The sequence below is a fragment of the Apus apus genome, chromosome 1 (assembly GCF_020740795.1).
Source record: "Apus apus isolate bApuApu2 chromosome 1, bApuApu2.pri.cur, whole genome shotgun sequence".
Lineage (NCBI taxonomy): Eukaryota > Metazoa > Chordata > Aves > Apodiformes > Apodidae > Apus > Apus apus.
In genome coordinates this window covers 120327839-120340379 of record NC_067282.1, presented here as the reverse complement: position 1 = coordinate 120340379, position 12541 = coordinate 120327839, and positions in this window count along the sequence as shown.

Genomic DNA, 12541 nt, shown 5'->3' with positions numbered 1-12541 from the left:
TAGATGCTCAGTAGCTATAATGATTATTAGGGATTTACAAGCTATGTCTGTACATTTCTTGAGAATGCAGATATTAATCTTCATTTTAAAAGTCCCATAGGTCTCTCTTGGTATCATAATGCAAGCATACGTGATCAATGGCACAGTAGCAAGGGATGCCAACCAGACTAACACACAGCACCTCTGTAATCAAACATTAGATCCTGAACTTTGATGTACTTCCTGGAGAATAATTTCCCTTGAGACATTCTCCTTTCTCTCTTGGCAGAGCGTCTCTGCCAGCAAGCACCAGGTCAGCTGCCTCCCCATTGCATCTGGGGCCATGCCCCAGATCTGGAGCCAAGCTGAGTGTGAGCACCAGAAAGGCAGAGCAGGGAAAGCACCTGTGGGGAGCACCACATCCCAGACAGAGCCAGGTGAACCCTCAGCAGCAGGCTGGCCTCCTGTAGAAATATCTGAATCTCATCATTCATCCTTCTTCGTCGGCACAGATCTGTAGCTGAACCTTGGGTTTCCATTCATATTGGCTAGAAGGTTTCAGTCTGGTCACATACATCCAAGTAACCCTTTGGTCTCTGCCAGTGCAGTGGGTAAATAAGCTTGCCAAGCCCCCATTTTTTGCTGAGATATGACCAGCACTAATTGACTGCTCTGCCAGAACAAGTAATATGTTTTCCAGATTCCCTAAAAAGAGAGTGATTTGTTGGCTCAAAACTTCTCATCTTCCTTCATCACTTCTAGTATTTATTGTCCTCTAATTCTCCAGTAATACCTTAGGTCTAATATATGTCAATGACTCATTAATTGGCAGTGTTCTCTAAAATATTGCCACTGAAACAGTAAGGGGCCTGGATTTCTCAACCAGTTTTATATGACCCACACTATATAGAAGTCAGGTGACGAATTTTTCCTCTTGCAGACTAACCTCCAAGTTTCAGTCTCTGTTGAAGCCTGTCAAGAGTTTTCCCCTTGACCTCATTGACTGCTGTGTCTAGATCCAATATGGATAGTCTCATGGGTTTGCTCTTTTTTTCAATTCTTATAAGATCTCTCAGGTTTACAGCTAGAAATATGACTGTAATTATATTGCATAACGTGCCTTTCCATTATTTGGTAGATAAGAATTAAAGTTTTCTTTGTAAAATTTCTCCATTCCACTTTGGCTACAGCTGTGCTAACTCCATGGAACGGAGCTATCAGTGTCCTCCATGATACAGTTCCTTCATGCCTCACAGAGCAGACATTTCCAAATGGCTTGTGGGTTTTTTTAAAAGCAAAACACCCACACAAATGATACCATTTGTAATCTTCTTTGATCTCCAGCACCACGTGGGAGTCCATAAGATTCCATTGTTGATCGACAGGAAAATCATTGCTGGATATGACCTGCTCACATTGACAGTCACTAGACGTAAAATCAAAGTCCTGTAATACAATAAAGTCATTCATGAGCTGAGTTGCACCTCTCCCTCACAGGGAACCTCAAAAGAATTGAAAGAGTTTCAGTGATAGATGGTATCTGTTATACAATGTATGAATGCAAAATGAGGAGGAAGGAAGTGAAGTGCTCCCACCTGAAGGGATTTTACAGTATGAAGTAGCAGTGAAAATACTAATGTTGTTGAATTACAAAGGAATAAAAAGAAATGTGAAATGTCATGGATCAATTTGCTAGTGTTTGTGGAGACTGTGAGTAGATCATATACTCAGTAAAGCTCCTAAGCTTATGATTCAGTGTAAGTATGTAGGTAAATCACTTCTCTCCCTCTCTCACCTATAGCACTATAGGCTCTATACGCCCTATGGGACCTATATAGGCAATATTAATCTTAAAATGCTCTTAAAACAAAGGAGAGGCCTAGTAAATCATTTGTCAGTAGGTCTGTCATCCCAGCAGGCATCACCTGTGATGCATGTGGGCTGACTCTTACAAGCTCACACTTCTTCTGAAGTCACATTTTAATGCCACAGCTGTCCCCAGAAGAAGGAAAAAAGGGCATCAAGTGGTCCAGAGCAGGCACTATTGGTGACTTTGCCCCTTAAAGGTAGGCACAATGAACTGGAAAACAATGACTAAATGGGCATACTTCTAAAAAGAATATATGATTATCATCATTACTGACAATAGCTCTGAATTAGGATCCTGAAGACCCTGGTGCTGGCCTTTGGCAGAGACAGGGAGAACTTCAGGATTGAACTGTTCATGAGATTCCTGACACACCTCTCCATTTCATAGAGCAGCTGTTATCGTTTCAGAGTGCTTTAAAACTCAGGGAATAGTTAAACAAATGCCTCAAGACTGTCATCACCAGAAGGACGTTAAACAGATGGGAATTGTTTTCCTCCAAATCTGTTACCCTTTGCAAAATAAATATATTAATGTTATGGCGAGATTGATTTGTCTTTGATGTTTTGCCCTGTACTGTGGAAAGTTGCTTAAGAAGCTCAGTAAGTAGAGATACAACCTGGATTAGTGGAAAGATTTCAGTAATGATGCAGCATACATTTAGTTCTCTATCAGTGGCAGACAAGAACAAGAAGTTATTTTTTTCCAGTTGTGCTGAAAGTTGCGTAATTGTAATGTGACATTTCCTACTGGCCTGCTTGCCTTCTACTGAAAGAAGAAACTCCCATTGCCCCTGTGAAGCTGTCTAATTTTGCCCAAGGATGGGTGTGTGCAGTAGATACAATCAGTGAGCAGTGCTGCTTCATAATTATTTTTTTTTAAATGAGGCATTGCTGAGTTCCTTTGGAAATCATACAGAGGATTATCTGGATTTTAAATCAATATCAATAAGTCTGGGGCAATTTGCTTGGAACATCTAATTACTTTTCCCCTCCCACTAGGTTTTCAGGCCAGCTGGTTACCTCAGGGCTTCAAATACCTTGGGATCCATCTTTCCTCTCAGAATTGTTCTCAATTAACTTTGCATGCCTGCTATAAGATTTTGGAGTTGGCAGTCCTAGGTGGCAAATTCTACTGTTAATTCATGGGCAGAGTCCCTCTAATAATATAGTATATGCATTTTCTATGCATTGCATTTGTTCATATCCTGCCAGTATTGCTTTTAGGATGTTATGGGAAAGAGGTACATTGCAATATTCTCTGGTGGGGAAAAAAAAAAAAATATACAAAATACAAAAAAAACACATTAAAAAAAAATCAAACTGGATCATTTGTTAAGACCAGGATATCCAAAAATAGTATAGGAATCCATCTAAGGATCTATAAGAAGTTCTGCAAATGTTTATATAAAAGATGTTGGCTCTATAGTGATGGAAATTATGCAATTGACAGAGCCTCATTTGATCATGCAGTCTTGGCTTCTTCCAATGATATCCAACCTCTCTGAGGTAACCAACAGTAGAAAGACATCAGCAGGTTTGCAGCAACACATCTGCTTTCTTTTTTTATCATGTATAGTAACTCCTTGATGAGCTCTGCCAGAACTCGCAGTAGTTCTCAACAGGATGTGTGGGGAAGCCTCACCTTCATTGAAATGTCTCTTTGTACCAGATAAAGCACTAGGAAAACCACCGGGATATCCTTTGTTGACAGGGAAAAAAGACTAGATAGATACTATGTATCCAAACAGAATCTACATCTGAAAAAAGGCACAAGTGAAGGGATGATGGAGATCTGAAAAATCCTGAAAGGAAAGTAAATTTGGAGCAGTTGTTCATTGTCTCCTCCAACACATCAACATGCTGCTGAGAAGCTCAAAAGAAACAAATTTGCTAAATGTGTAGTTTGTTGCCACAGACAGTGTGGAAAATAGTGTGAAAGCATACATGGGTTCCAAATAGCTGCAGAAGAAAAAGCTTTGGGCAAGGCTTTGCAGTACAAACATACCAGTTGAGAAACTCAGCTGTTTTCTGGAAGTCTGTACTGGGGAGGAAGCATCATTACATATGCTTCCATGTTCATTTTCTTCCCCAGATAACTGATACTGTTCACTGCCAGAGACAGGATATATAACTGGATGGTCTGACGTAGTCCAGACATTCTTATATATTTTATGTGAAATATTGTAACTGTCTGTGACCTGAAATATGCTTTCTTTTGCTTTTTAAACTCAAGGGTTTGAATGAGTCTCATCGCTACAGACAAGAAACATTTTCATCTGCAGGAGCTCCAGGATGCTCAGCTAGGTTTTAGAGGGCCTAGTAAATTATTCCACCAGGATTCTTTACAGGCTTTGCAGCATGGGGGTGGACAGGAGAGAAGGAGAAAAGCCAGAGTTTAAGGACAGAAAGAGTCAGTCAAGAACCTCCACTGCTGCATAGATAAATGTGTTAAATACAGTAACTCATAAATCTGAAAGAGAAAGATGCACTAGTCAACATTTCTTTGGGCTGTTTTAGTGGTTAATCATCCCTACTGTTTAAAAACCATGCCATGATATTTTTGCCTTCAAATTCCAGCCCCTGGTTGTTGTAAGGCCTGTATTTGTAAGACTGTTGAGTCTGTGAGCAGCTGCTATATTTTTCTTATAGCGATTATTACACTTTGTAATCAAACTCTTGGTCTTACTTTAAAAAAAAACAAAACTCTCCTTCTTGCTCTTTGCTTCATACAGTTGACTTTTATACAGTCTTCAAAGATTTCTGTGGCTCTTACATGAGGATGTTGCAAATTTCAATCATTCTTTCCAAACTGTGGTCTGCAGGATGCAGAGATCACCCTACTCATTCTCACCCAAATTGTAAAGCAGCCTCCCTACCTTTAGAAAGAGGGTTGGGAATACCCTTTGCTACTACAGTACTGAACAGAGACCTTGTCTTCTGTTGTTTGCTTATTCTGATCTCTAGGTCACAAAACTGATCTCGGTTCATTTTACAACAATGGACCAAAGATACAATCACAGATACATATACAGATTTTTAATATTTGTGAAATTTTGAGGGTGTTACTCACATGATATTGACACTTTCCTTGTTGCTGTGTCAAGGTCAGCCCACTAGACCAGTTTGGATACATGCCAGTAGTTTATAAAGGCCATCCCAAAAACTACTCATAAAGCAAATACCACCATCAGAATCCAGCTTTATCTTGATATGCATAAGAGCTAGCTATGGGAAAGCTGCAGTGGAACATAACTTAGATGCCTAAATGATTACTCTAGACTTCTAGTTTGCAGATTCATTTTAGGACCATACTGAGTAAATATCCACCTGAAATAAGGCCCTAAGTTTAATTTAAAAGGTGAGTACTTCTGAAGATTTCTAGAAGGTAGTCCTGCTCAAGTGTATACACCAGCTGAGCTGGGATCTCTCTCTTACAACCTTTACAAGCACTTATGTTGCCCCATTGACATGATGGAAAGGCTTAGGAGAATTTTCTAATAAACACTCAACATAAACATACTAATTAGATGCCTCATTATACTACTCAGTGTTATGCACGGCCCATCTATCAAGATGTCCACAACACAGGAGCTTTTAAATGTCTGCAGGCAGATGTGTTTACCCCAGCTTGTTAGTATTCTCACTTTGTTCAATATATCAGCAAGGGGATAATACAGTGATACTGCTGAGATGTGAAGAGGAACAACCACCCAGGTCTGTTGGTATCTGAGATAAAGGACATTTACAGTAACTTGCAACCTGGTTCATTGGAATCTTAGGAGGAATGAGGAACATCCCTGCCCGTGGAGTGGTGGGGGAAAGGCACCCTGCCCTAGTATGTTAGTAGTGAAACAAGAGTTGTTTCACAATCAATTTTTCAACATTTATTAAAGCACTAGTGAAGGAGGCAAGGACTGAACTCTGAGACTGAGTTAGATTTCCACTTCTCTTGTAATTATTGTTAACTATTGACAGCGAGTCAAGCAGCAAGCTCAACACCTTGGTGGCACCTGTAGAGTTTGGATTTTTTAGGAAAGAAATTATTTGGCATAGCCCAGTGGGGAATATAAACAATACACATGCAGCCTGGTTTATTTTTACCCAACCAAGTATACTTCTTTAGGAAAGAAAAACAACAACAAAAACCCAACACATTAATTCCACTACAACAGCATGTAAAATTTCTACCATTTTAACTGTCATTTTTGAGGATTACACGGAATGCTGCGAGAGAGCTAAGTATGGAAAAAACTAGCTGTCTGTTCCTAAAGGAGGAGGAAAAGATGATCCTTGCAAATGGGGCATGCTGGGAATATGGAAGTTGTCAAGCAACTCTTGTTTTGAGGGTACCAAGACTTTTACCCACAGCTTCAGTGCTCCTCAGCTCTAGCCCTTCTTCAACATACGGGTCAATTCCTAATTGCACATTGGGATCCAACATGCACTTGTGACTCCAGAGTCTAATTTAATGAAAAGGTTTGCCAACTTCATGGCTAGACAATGTCAGAGGTGCTCTTTGCATAGACACTGTTTTTTTCAAACTGGTTTACTAACATCACTTTGCTATTCATACCTAGGGGATTTAGGAAAAACACAGTTTCTGACACAGTTACTGTGAAGGCCTAATGTTCATAAATGCCAGGTTGTCAGTCTCATCAGGTCTAAGCAACCGAAATAGAAGGTGCTTTTTAATGCTACCCCAGAGTCAATTAAAATACAGTAATGCTGACATCTGCAGAATACAGAATGATCAAAGTAAAGAATGCCCATACAGCTTCTGACATAAAAACAGTGTGTTTGGCGGCAGAGTGACACAGTGTAACAGGTCAGGTAATTATGAGAAAATCTATGATGTATCTGTTGCAATTGCTTAGCTTCTTTCCATTATCAGAGCCATCAAACAGAACAGCGCTCTCACTTCTCCTGATGGATCGTAAAGCTAGTGACACCCTCACTCTCCTGATACAGATGGCATCTCAGAAGCAGCTGAATTAATTTGACAGTAAATAGGTGATAGCAATTGCTGTCTTCTCTTTTTTTTATTATTATTATTTTTATTATTTTTTTAATTGCACCAGGACAGCTTTTAGCACTTCTGGGAATAGCTCAGAAAGCCTGTGCCATGATTAGCAGTGCACCCTCCTCTCCTGTAAACCCATTCCATTCCTTTTGCAGCTGTTTTATTTACATGATAATTGCTCAATGGCAACAAAATTTTATTCTCCCCCATCTCCCTACCCTAAGTCTCAGTCTGAACTATGTGCATTAATTATCATTATTAAGGATTTTCTCACTTTTTTGCCTTGATGTGTTTATTAAATTAATGAAGGAATCTGACACATGGGCTTCTATGCTTAGGGTACAGTTATGCTAAAGTCATGGGTATATTTTAGATGGCTGCATATTTTCTGCCTCAGTAACATTATAATTGGCTTAATGGATTTTCAGTTATGTGCATTGGCTTTCTCCCCTCTCCAAAGCAGACTAATTACAGCTTTTTACATTAAATTCTAATAGATTTCAATTTATCTCCTCTAAATTATCACAATAATTACAGTAATAAATTAGGCATGTAACTGTCATTAATCTAAACAATTTGAATTGGGTATCATAGCAGCATGACACAGACTATGTTTTCTAAATGTGTATTCTAATATATTCCTCACTGTATAACCATTGTGTGGGAGGGTCTGATTTCCCAACAAGCTGCAAAACCCAGAAGGCAGAATGGAAGGAGAGTGAGGAAGAGAAGGGGGTGGGGGAGCATGGAAAAAGGATGAGAGAATGAAGTAAAAGTCAAAAGAGACCAAATTCAAGGGATCACTGCATACAATTAACAATGTCTGAAGAATTGTCTTGGACAGTACATACCTGAAGCATCCTGGCAGACATCAGACTCCATCACTAATCCATGACTCTTTTTTTCCCTTTATATAAAAATGTGTTGCAAATGTTTCTTTACTCAAAAACACCTACTTGAAATTGCAGCTGGCTGAAATATGAAATTTTACCTTTCAAAGGAAATTTTGGCAGGGACAACTTTGGGTTTGTTTCTCATTTAGCACAATTTCCAATTATTCAGAACACATCACAAAATGGAAATTCTGAAAAAAAAAAAATCATGGAGGAAACTCATGTGACTATTGCTTTTGAAATGAAGAGCATGCCTTGCTTTTACCTTTCCCTCCACTGAGAGGTATTGAGATAAACACTGACTTGACTCTAGTCAGCTTCATAGCTATTCCTCAGCAGAAGGCTGAGAGGCACTGACATGCTCATGCCACTTTCCTTGGCAGCTGTTGGGCTTGCAGGATTTCGGCTTGGAACAATTCCCTTCACATCCTTCTTTCTCCTCCTTTCCTCCCTAGGCATCTGGTCTTCCAAAATATCTGTTTCCCTGTGTGCCTGAAACCCAGGGCAGCTGTACCCTCCATGCTGCTGCATATTCACAACCACAAGTCTGCCTCAACAAGCAGTCCAGACAGGATTGGAGCAAACTGAGACCAGCAGACAAATTGCTCCTCTGCTGAGATGTGTGTTGGCTCCCGGGCTCTCACAGGGATAGCAGGGATGGCCTACACTAACGCCCAGCCAAGCTACAAAGCAGGGTCACTGTGCAGCAGGGTGGCATGCCTAGGGTGTAGAGACTATTTTAGATAGCCAGCCAGCCTGACCTTTTTGAAAATGTGGCATTTGTGTTCAGAGAGCCAGCAGCTCCTTCACAACCACAGATCTATAAGGATGGGTGGGACCACAGGAGTTCACTGCCCTGGCAAACATGTGGACACAAACATACATCCACCTGTAGGAACATGTGGACGTCTCTTGCACTGGTATCAGGAGGGCCCTCCAGGCTTTTCCACAAATGCAAAACATTGCTGGTTCAGTAAAGTGCCATTTTCTTATGGCACATGGTCTGCCTCAATAGTTTCCAATTAGCTCCACCGATGACACTTTTTAGTAACACAGAATACTTTTTATCCTGCAAAGCAGAGAAAGGTTTACTTCGATCTGTGCTGCAGCCAGCACTGTGTTATCATCCCAGCATGTAAATACAGGGGCAAGAATTTATGTAACACCTGGAGGCAAATTTGTATGTATTCAATATTTCTCTAATTCTCAAAATATTCCTGTATAAAGCTCCCTATATAGCATATATCTGTGAAGATTTTGGCTTTTTCTGTTTTGAAAGTGCAATGGAGTATGTGTAAACATTAAAAAGATTAGAAAGATGAAATTTGCAAAAACGTCCAAACTTTCAAAGTCCTGTACAGCAGTTGAATAAAGCATCCTCAAAGCACTGATACCATACATATTTATGTATATATATACGTATATAACATACTGTTTAAAGCTTTCCGGAGCAAGAAAAATGAATACATAATGTGCAGTTTCAACTGTGTTTCCATGTATAAAGACACTTTCTACACTTCAGTTATACCACCTCTAGATGAAAAAAAAAATCTCTAACATTTTTCCTAGTAAAGAAATAATTTTACAAATTCAGGCTGGTCTGTGAATTTGGAGAGGTTTAAATTGGTAACACTTAAAATAATAGCACATTGACTTGTGCAGCTCTGGAATGAATTCCTCTGAAAGGATGTATGACCTTTCTATTAATATGAAATTAGCTCCTTGTGATACCTCAATGAATATGCAGCATCCCCTTAGTGACATGAGTAACACCTGAAACCTTTTTGCATTTTCAATGGGCATTCACCTCAGCTAATCTTCAGAGCAGGTTCATTCACAGTCATATTTCCTGTTACCTGCTTACAAAGTTAAGATGTTCTTACTGTTTGAAATTTGTCACTTACTGCAGAAGAAGTAAGAAAAGAAAAAGCAAGCAATGGCTTTAATGGGCAATGTGCCAAGGAAAATGGTCCCTGCTGTGCATGTTAGATTTGATGCAAGTGTTCTTTGTGTAGATACTACTTCCTGTACAGAACATTGCAGCCTTATGGCAACCTCCGTCTTGATGATTGTATGAAATATTAATCTCTGAAACATTGTGAAAAAGAAGCATTCTGCAATGTATCTGGTGGCTACAGGTGTGGACAAGGATTCAGATGTCAGATCCTATTCCTGTCTGCACCACAGTCTCAATGGGTCCATTTTTCTGTGTCTCAGCTCCCTCACTTGTCAAAGAGGAAACATTATTGTTAACTAAGACGTAGGGAGGTTTTGGCACCTTACCTAGGTAAGTTGGTAAAACACACTGAGACCCCATATGGGACTGGATGGTAAAGCTTTATGATTATAATAACTAGAACTAATACTGGACACAGTGAGTCATGATATTTTGTTGGCTGACCATAACAGCTAGCCTTCAAATATCCTGACTTAAGAAGCACTTTCCAAACTTACATTTTTAAAAAGGTATTGCAGTTATTGCTAAGGATAATTTAGTGTGCTTCTGTTTGAAAGCACGTCCTTGAGGATGTTTTTGTGAGGCTTTGCTAGGCTAACAGTTTCACAGCTCATTTTCATATTTTGGGCAGTGACAAAGATCAAACAATGGGCTTTGGGGGTTTTTCTGGTCATTTGCTTTTTGTTGTTTTGGGTTTTTTTCCTACCTGCTTCCTCAGAGGCCTACTTCTGTCTACAGTTACTTATTGTTTCTCTCTTTTTTTAAAAAAAAACACACCTTAATTTATTGCTAAAATGATTGGTGGTGTTTATTAGTCTCCACAAAGCCTACAAAAGCCTGCAATAGAAAGCAGAATGAAAAAAAAGCAGAAGGGGAAAATAGACATGAGGTATATTTGGTTTTTAATCTTTTCCCAGCAGTCTAAATTTTACAACATCCATCACTGCTTACATGGCTGTATTTTCACATTGTTTATAGCCAATGGACACAGGGATGAAAGGCATCAGTAAAGGGAGAGGAAAGAATTGCATAATTAACTTTTTAAATTAATTCATGACCCAGTTAAAAGGACAAGGAGGGGGTTATTAATTAATTAAGGTGGGAAACCCTGTGGGCATGTGAGATTTAGAGAGTTTTAACTTACCAGCCAGGTTAAAAGGCTTTCTAAGGGTCTACTCAGCACTCAGTGAATATGGAATGTAGTTAATGCAATAAGAAAAGGTGAAAATGTATTGTAAAAGGTTTTTTCAAGGGGAATAAAATGTCTAAAAAGACTGAAAATTAATTAGGAGGTATCCTGACAAATGTTTCATCAGAATTTGAGAAGAGCCTAGCCTGATTCTCAGCTTTTGAAAGCATGCTTAGATTTACTAAGCACAGTGGATGATTGATGCTATAGAGATTTGGTGATGAAACGTATTTTAGAAATCTTCAGGTCCTACGAATTTCAGCAGAACTGATGGATTAACAGCTATAACAACAGTAGCAACATTAACTGATATTACTCTAAGTGAACTTTTTTGACTTTTTGGAAACATTATAAACTCTCTTTGCAGACTTAGCACTTCTCAATCAATTTTTTAAAATTGGCCATCACGGGTTCCTTCTTTTCTCAGGCATCTGTGACTGCAAATGCCCAATTACGTTATATTTGTCTTTATCTACTTAAAGACTTGCAACACACCTGCTGCTTCCAGCACTCAAAGCAAAACTTAGAATTTAGGTGATGTTAAGAAGTTCTTACATCTTGTTATTTCTTCCTTATCTTTCTTTATACATATGGATGTCTTTAAGTTTTGCAGTCTTTAAAGTCAGGGATAAGGCTTCCATGAACTTCTGGCACAACCAGCACTAACTACGCCAGTCCAAGAGTTATTTTATGAATTTATAAAATAGAGTGCTCTTTCTCAGTGGGAGTATTTGAAAAAGATTGCATGGTTTACTGTTTGTTTATTTAGCCACTCTTAGATTTCAGTCATTTAATGATAGATAGCAAGACTAATGGCTTTTATCTGAATTTAAATGCCACCTTCTTTTGTTAGCTGGTACTGGCTGTCTGTCTCTGTTTCATCAGTGATTGCCAAAATCTCAATCACCATTCAGATGTTGTCACAAAAGGTAATTATGCAGAAAACGTTTGCTTTTTCCCAGTTGCCACCTTGGAATATCAAAAATGTAAAAGAACCCAAAAAGTAACAAACAAAAGATGTCAGACAAAGTGATGTGAAAGTGTTACTACAAACCATTTGAAAATTAGAGGGGAAAGAAAACTATGATCAGTAGAGACAGGCCACAGCTAATGGAATCTGGGTCTTTTTATACACAAAAAATGTCATACTAGCTGCGCTGTATTACTGTTCCCTAGGCAAGCAGCAATCTTCATTGGTTTATGATTCTCTTTTTCTTTATCATACTGCAGCATTTTGGTGTGAGAATTTTAAAATTAAATCTCCTTATTGTGCAGGCAGGATGTCCAGTTTTATTCTATCAAATGCCAGAGAAACAAAGGGAACAATCCATTTTTCCTGATAGAAGCCAACAGTTCGTAAGAGGTTTGAGATGAGTGTAAGGATACAATTTGCCTAGAGAGTGCCTGAGGATCAAGACAACCTGACTTTCCACGGAATGAGTCTGTCAGCTGGCATCTTGCAGTAATTGCTTCCCATGGCAGGACCTTACCAGCCGAGGGAGGACTGCTCTCGTCAACCCAAGAATCAATTTCTACAGTAGCTGAATGATAATTGTTTGCTAAGGCTCAGGGAACTTGTTGCCAAGTCTGAAAAAGGGGCTGAAGCTATGATTGGCACTCATTAACCCGGGATT